Consider the following 8,145-nt stretch of genomic DNA (forward strand, 5'->3'; position numbering starts at 1 on the left):
ATTTATACTTTACACACTTAATAAGGAAAATTTCTTAATTCCAATTAACTTCCAGTTTTCATAATCTAAAAAGGACAGAGGCCCAGGACACAGAATGCTGTGTAATCTGTGATTTCTTTAACAGTGCTTGGAATTCGTGACGTGAAAAGGGAAAGACATTTTTAATGTAAATTTGAAATGCAAATGTATTTTTCTAGAACATCTCTCTGGCTTTTCCTTTAGTCTAAGAGACATGAAAGAAGTCTAATTACGGTAGATAAAATGAAAATAATGGTAATAGATGTTTTGACTTGAGGCAGTGTGGCCAATTGAAGTAAAGAGAACTCCTAGATTGGAGCTTAAAATTCAGTTCTATTTTCGATACTACCACATACTGGTATGACAGTTAATTCAAATTTTGAATCACTCTGGGCCTTACTAAACCAGGGTGATGCTGGCTGCAGTATGTCTGTAAAGCACTCCTAAGGTTTTATTCTATAGGTGCTATTTAAGTTATAAATTTTGCATAGTGGAGGTTTTATTTATACTATCAAGTCAGGTTGGTAGAAAAATCCTTAAAACTTTAGAAATACTTATTATATCATTTCTTTTATGTTGAAACTTACTGGGTCCATTAGATTTCTGCTTTAATCAAAACCACTTATGAGCCTCTCAGAACTTATTCAGAAGACTATAACATCTATGCAATGCTACCCAGAGGGTACGGAGTAGATGGGGGATTTCAGAGGTCTCTTAGCTTCACGAATCCTCAATTCTGAGCTGTCGCGGACTGATTTTATAGCTGGACAGCCCATAAAACAAAGTTGGTTCGTTTGTGGGCATTCACGATTTCACAATATCATGAGTATCATGATTCCATAACACTCAGTATTTTCATGGAGATTTTATAAACCTTTAAGAAATAATATATAACGTAGCATTCAATTAGCTTATTAGCATGTTGCCTGGAGATGCTCTGTGGTATTGTTTAATCTTCTAATTATATGTAATGACTTTTCCAAATTCATTCATTTTCTAGGAATTGGTCAAAGGAAAAAGCCTTATGTACAGCCTTATTTTAAGAGAAAGTTCCTTGTCTGAGTCAAGAACATCCCTGTTTCCCACCACTACAGCCCCTTTCCGTGTGTGAATTCCACTGCTTACCAAACCACATAGAAAACATTTTGACAAAATTTAACCTCAAACATTGACTATTTTATGAGGCCTCTCTAAAGAAGCAAACTAAAATTTTGTTCACTTATTTAGTAATTGGTGGAACTTGCTAGTATCTGAGATATTACATATATATATATATATAAACGGGCCAAAAATGGAACTACCTCCTCAAAAAAAAAAAAAATGTGGCCAACTATTAATATTCTTTGAGACATTTGCACCAAGGGGTGGGGTAAACATTTTTGCTATTACAAAATACAGATTGAAAATCTTTGTTCTGTAAAACTTGTATAACAATTGATGACACAAAAAAAGTCCAAATGTGGGTTCACAATTTATAGGTGGTGAAAATTGAGGCCTTACTGCTGTGGAGTGTACATTAAAATGTTCATGGTGACACATTTGAAGCAATAAATGGCTTAATTAAATGCCTAAATGAAGCTGAGTATTTGAGAAACATACAGTCATTCTTTTTAAGGGCAGTTCGTTTTTTTGCTCTTTTCTCCTTTAGAGCAGTTTCCACATACTTAAGATTTTAACTGTATTTGGTTTGTGCAGTGTTAGTGCTCTTTGTCTTTCGATCTCAGAAATGGGCTTGTTGATCTAATTAATTATATTAATCTTAGAAAAACAAATGTCTGATACACTTGGGTTGTGAGAGATGAAATATTCTGTGTAGACATTGCAGTGTTTTCCTTCAACTCACATTTTTAAAAGAAATCTTTAACGGATGGGTTTTAAGAGAAAACGAATACCATCAGAAGCATTTATTTTTATAATTTTATGAACATTGAGTACCCAGATGTTGAGAACACGCAGAGGAAGGTAAATTTGGATGTGGGTGTGGGAAGGACAAGCGTGTTAAGTAATTGCGGTACTTGGATGGGTGCTGTGATAGGCAGATACAGAAAGCACTGTGAGGACACTGGGAGACTTCACAGAAGAGGTTTCCTTCGAACTGATTCCTAAAGACACACGAAGTAGGGAAGGTTTTTCAAGGCAAGAGACTGTTCAAGAGCCACGTACACTCTGGTAACCTACAAATACTCTGGAATGAGCAGATGTCCAGTAGGGAGACAGAAGCTTAGCGAATAAAGCCAGAAAACTGAGCAAGAGTCGAAACACGAGCATTTTATACTGTGTCATAGAATTACTTGTCAAGGAGAATAGTGGTGGCATTTACATAGTGTTGGCTAAATACATTCTGATTATTTTTACAGTTTAATGAAACTATAGCACTTTTCTTATTTTAATGTAGGGATGACACAACTAGTCTATAACTTGGAAATTGCTAAAAAGAAATTCTAAATTTAAGGTGAATCTTTTCTCCTAGTTTTCGAAACTACAAATTAGAATCGCTAGTGAAGAATTTTTTGCTTTCCTTATTTAGATGATAAAATCTACATTACCCAGACTGTAATTTCTGACCCAGGATCGTAATATTCATGATTTGATTCTGCTACAGAGAAATAAAGTTTAAAGTGATATAAACATGAACTGACTTCAGAATTGTTTTGTTTTGTTTTTTGATTGAAATTTGACATAAAGAAGAGGCATACCCCTTTCTGGCCATTTCCATTTTAAAGTAGTAAGTATATATACTTTATAAGTCAGTATTTAATAAATTATTAGCATTATTAAAATGTTTATTTGAAAAAAAATTAACAATTTCTTAATAAATTCTTCGGGGTCATATAATCCAGTTTTTGGTTAATCCAGAGCCACCTTTTACTTTCTTTGCTACTGGCAGGAGAGACCATAAAAGAATATTGTAATCATTCATTTCTCGCCTGCTTATTAAAAACTCAGGAGCCAATGTGGGAAATGAGGGTAGGGAATGTATATGCTTGGGTATGCGTTGCTTACCCCCATTCCCCATTTCTGCTTACCTATGTTAATGAATAAGAATAGTTGTTCTTAGGAAAGTCCTATAACTTAGTCTTTAACAGTGAACTAGTTTAAAACATTCACAAGTTTAACCTCAGTCGTAAGGAAAAACAGTGGTCATATTTGAATTTTTTTTGCATTGTAGAATCTAATCCAGCAGAGGGACCCGCCATGCTAATACATTAAAATAAGAACAACTGTAATAGGTACTAAGTTACTTTAAAAAGCTGCCTAGGTTAAATATAATACAGGACACCAGCCAGAAATATTTCTGAATAACCCTGAGTATAAATATGAGTTAGTTGTTAAGAATTTTGCTAATATGTTACTAATTTTACTAATAACTAATATTAAAACTAGCTAGCAGAAAGTTTTAGTATGACCTCTCTCTAGTATTTCTCATTAGAACTTTTAAAAATTTATGTTTATATCCTTGAAGCACTTACGTATTTATCTTTAATATGACAAATGACTATTTTCTTGAATGGGTTTTGCAAATGTGCCAAAAGATGTTTTCACTTTACCAGCGCTTGTCATTTATAAATATTTCAAAAAGAGTCCAATTATCTGTTGAAAACAAAAAAAATAAGCTTACGTATTAGCATATGGTTAAGATATAGGAGTAATCTTTTGAATTTAAGTGGTATATATGTGACCAAAGAGCTATACTGAATCAAAGAATGTGTCTTTCTTATTCACCCAGATTAGCTAAACGATTACCAGCCTTCATTGGAGTGATAAGATAAAACCTCCCTTCTCCATCCCCTGTCAAACAACATCAGTCTTTTAGGTAGTAGATTTGATGCTGTAAAAATTTCAAAATACCCTTCACTTTCTGAAAATAAGAATGGATGACTGAATTGTAATTACATTTACAAAAAGAATGAAACTAAATTATGTGACTATCTTGCGACAACGTTTTGAATGTATTATAGTTTCTGTGGAATATTATATTGCAGGTTTACAGAGAAGATATGAGATTTCTAATTTAATAAAAGGACATAATTTGATACTATGTTATAACTAATGAAAGCTAAATTTGTTCATGTTATATAGAATGATAGATAAAAACAGGAATTCTGGCTCCATGCCAAGGTGTAAATTTGTGCTCTAAAACAAGTAAAACAAATAGTGTAATTCATCGGATTAAATGTTTGCCAGTCCACCTGTGTACTCACTGATTGAAGTGATCCTTTTCTTTTCTCTTTTCTTTCTTTTCTTTTCTCTCCTTCCTTCCCTCCCTCTCTCTCCCTCCTTCCCTCCCTCCCTCTCTTTCTTTTTCTCTTCCCTCCCTTCCTGTCTTCCTTCCTTCCCTCCTTCCTGTAGAATGTGTGCATTAATATGGGTATATATATATGTGTGTATACATATATCTCCATATATGAATATATAGTCTTTTAGAGGATGCAAATCTTAAAAGCAAATCTGAGAGGCTTAAAGGAAATTATATGGGCAAAGTTGCATTTATCTGAAGGAGTGGTATAATTACACATTCAGGAAGTGGTTAAATCCCAATGTCATTGCCACAAGCTGCACAGGTACACACTATTCTAACTTACGTAACAGACAATCAGGCAGCCACATATAAAATTATGCAGTAACTATTCTTTGATTAAATTTCAGTTTTCCAACATCAGGGCTATTGACATTTTGTCCCAGATAATGCTTTGCTGTGGAAGGCTGCCCTGTGCCTCGTGGGATGTTTAGCAGCAACACTGGCATCTGCATACGAGATATCAGTAGCATCCCCCTGAGCCCGCAAGTTGTGACAACTAAGTATGTCTTTAGACATTGCCGCATGTCTCCTGGGGGACAAAAGTGCCCCTGCTGGGTTGCATGTTACTAAGATGTGAAATATTTCCTGTGGGAAAAATGGAAATAGTATGGAAAATATTTAAATCTATTATGTATAAACCTCCACAAATAGGAATTTTTAAATCACTTGCCAGGAGACACTACTAGATGCTGTAAGGATATGGTGATGAGTGAAATAGTTTGTTACAAAGCCATTCATACTGTAAAAATATACAAGGACACTAGTCACTAAAATACAGTAAAGAATATGATAAAAGTCATCTTGGTTCTAGTGCATGCAAATTCAAAGTGCTTATACAGAAAGAAAGTTGTGAAAAATAAATAAAGCAACCAGCTGAGAACTATGGAGAGCTGGAGACATATGTCCCATTTTAAAAAGGGAGCACCGAGTGTTGTCCTATGGAATCTCCCGGTGATTTGCATGCTCAGAAATGCTGGACAATTTAAAATGAAAAGCATCTAGTTTAGAGGATTTGGTTTATCTGGACTGCTGATTCGTGTAGAAACTAGAGTCTAGTGTGAATACTAAAATACATTTTAAAAATACCTTCTTTAACAATCACTAAATTCACCCTCTCCCTTTACCCTGCACTCCATCCCAAAACCCAAAATGGAACATACATGTGATGGAAGAGTATATTTTGTGTTGGAGAGGTTTGAGGAGGAAGATTGTTCTGTTTTGTCCACCCTTGAAATGATAGAACTCTAAAAGGCCTGTCACTCTATTGTCCTAGGTTGATGCTGCTTAAATGCAGGCCCTAGAATACTGACATGACTGGACAGAAGGGTACTTTATGAAATTACACACACAAAAGCACTCGGTCTGAAACACTGCCAGGACCCATAGGTGCGTAGTCCTACAGCATGTCACCCTCCCACTCCCCTCACTGAAGCAGCTTACTCTGTCTGCATTGTTCCCTGTTCTGACGCCTTCGGACTCTAACACACGCTCCTACTTAGCCTTCCATCACAACTGGGCCATGAATACCCACTATTTGTTGTCTCCACCCACTGCTCACGCTCATCCCACTCTTGCTCTCATTCTCCCAAACCAGCATCTGCCACCAAACTCCATCTCACAGAATAGAGGAAAGGGAACATACTAAGTGCTTGTGTTTGCTTTGGGGGCTTCTGGGTGCCAAGAGGTCCATTATTTGATAATTATCTGTTTGTGTGTCTGACACTACTCCAGACTGAGCTTGGCCTCAGCATCCAAAACATAACAGACATGCATTCGGCATGCATTCTTCCAACACATGTACACAGAATGCTTAGTTGCTCTCCGTACATTATATCATCTGGCATGCCAACAACACTTCAAAGAAGGTGTAAGTATCCTCATATCACAAATCACTTGTTTAAAGACACTTAAGACGCACCACCATGCTACTACCCAGACTGGGTTAACTCTAATATCTGATGTTGTCTGTGACCCCGTTGGGCTATTTGGTGTTAATTCCTGCGGCATCTTCTTTTCCACCTTTTCCTTCCACCTTTCCACTCTCCCTCTTCTCACTTCTGCAGATATCCTTTCTCCCTCCTTCCTTCCTCCCTCCCTCTCTTCTTTCTTTCTTCTTTCTTTCTTTCCTTCTCTCTTTCTTTTTCTTTCCTTCCTTCCTCCCTTTCTTCCTTTCTTTCTTTCCATCCTCTGCCACACCCTCAGACTTGGTTTGGGGAATTGGGTTTTTCAAGCCACCAGTATCATTTCTAGAACATTATCTTTTCACTTTCTTTCTGATTCCTGTTATTTGAAGTCTAGCTATAAAATTATCTGTGCTGTTGTCTTTCGCTTTTCCCAGCCCAAAGGTGTTATGATTTTAGCTTCTTGATTTATGCTTTCTTTTGTATCTTGTACTCAAAAATTTAATGATGCATAAAAATGACACTTCAGATTTCTCAAACTCTGTCTTTCACACTTTTTGCCTTAATAGAAAGGCATGTCCATTCCTTTTCTCCTAGTAAAGAACTTAATCTCACTCAATCTCATCAACATAGGAACACTTGCAATTTAAAGATCTCATAATTCTTAGTATCTCTCAAATCACATTGCATCCACTAAAACTATACCTTCCAACATTATTGTTCAGCCATTTCTCTTAAAACTCTCTTGGCTTCTAAGTCAAGTGTCACTTCATTTTTTTTTTAATATTTCCTTATTTGTCATGGGGTTGAGGACTCTAAACCTATAATCAAATAATATTAAACACACCAGAGGGGATATATGCAAGAATTGGGATAAATCTAGCTTTAGAGTGACTACTTATTCGGTAAGCCTTTAATTAATCTGTTTTATAAAGGTGTTGAAGTAGTTTCTTTCAAGTAAGGAACCATAGATGCCCATTTCTCTGGATCTGTAACAGCAGGGTACCCCCAGGGGGCGCTCCGTCTCACAAAATATAAGTGACTGGAGCACGACAGAAGGAAGGGATAATTTCAGGGGTGTGGGCTCACAGAAGAACCTCAGCCCACAAGAAAGAGTTTACGTTAGAAACAGGTTACAAACCCTACTTAGGTTCAGAGCTTTTGAAGAATGTCTGCTATGATTATAAGCCAGTTCTGGGTATCCAGAGTTCGCAAAGCAAGCGCCGGAAGAGGTGAGCAACAGGCGCTGGACAGATTGCGTTTCTCCTTGGCTTTCCGTCAGCTGACTCAGCAAAAGTAGATGCAATTTGCAGAATTGCCCTACTAGGAGCGTGCTTGTGGCGGTGTGTATAGCGTTAGGTTGAGTTAATTGTGGACAAAGCCTGCCGTGTATCCCTTTCTGCAGAGCAAAATTATCTGCTACTGTCCACTTACTATGGGAGCAAAGTATCAGGCGATTAGCCTTTGAAAGACATAGTCATTAGCCCAGGAAAGGAGCAGTTAAGTGATAGGAGTTCGATACCAAAGCAGAAAGACAACTTCCAGTTATCCTGGTACACACTCAAGCTTTCAAGTTCTGCGGACCAGACAGTACTTGGGTCCATTTTATCCCCCATAAGAGTGAGAGTAAAGATCCAATTCATGCACGGAGTTTACTTTCGTCTCATCCTCGACCTTTGCCATCATTTGAGGAAGGGCTATTTGTTTTTGCAATGCAGTTTTAAGGAAAAGAGATGACACGGGGCGTCAGACATCAAATGTGTATTTAAAATTCTGCAGCTCCGGGGAAGGGAGGCAAATTTCCTGGGCAGCGAGAGGCGCGGTTCCCAGGCTGGGGAAGCCCACCGTGTCTCAGCGGGGGAGCTGACCGTGCGCAGCCGCGGCCCCGGGGCGCCCGCGCCTCCGGCCGTAGCTCCGCCCCCCTCA

Source organism: Ursus arctos, unplaced genomic scaffold, assembly GCF_023065955.2.
Source record: "Ursus arctos isolate Adak ecotype North America unplaced genomic scaffold, UrsArc2.0 scaffold_3, whole genome shotgun sequence".
Lineage (NCBI taxonomy): Eukaryota > Metazoa > Chordata > Mammalia > Carnivora > Ursidae > Ursus > Ursus arctos.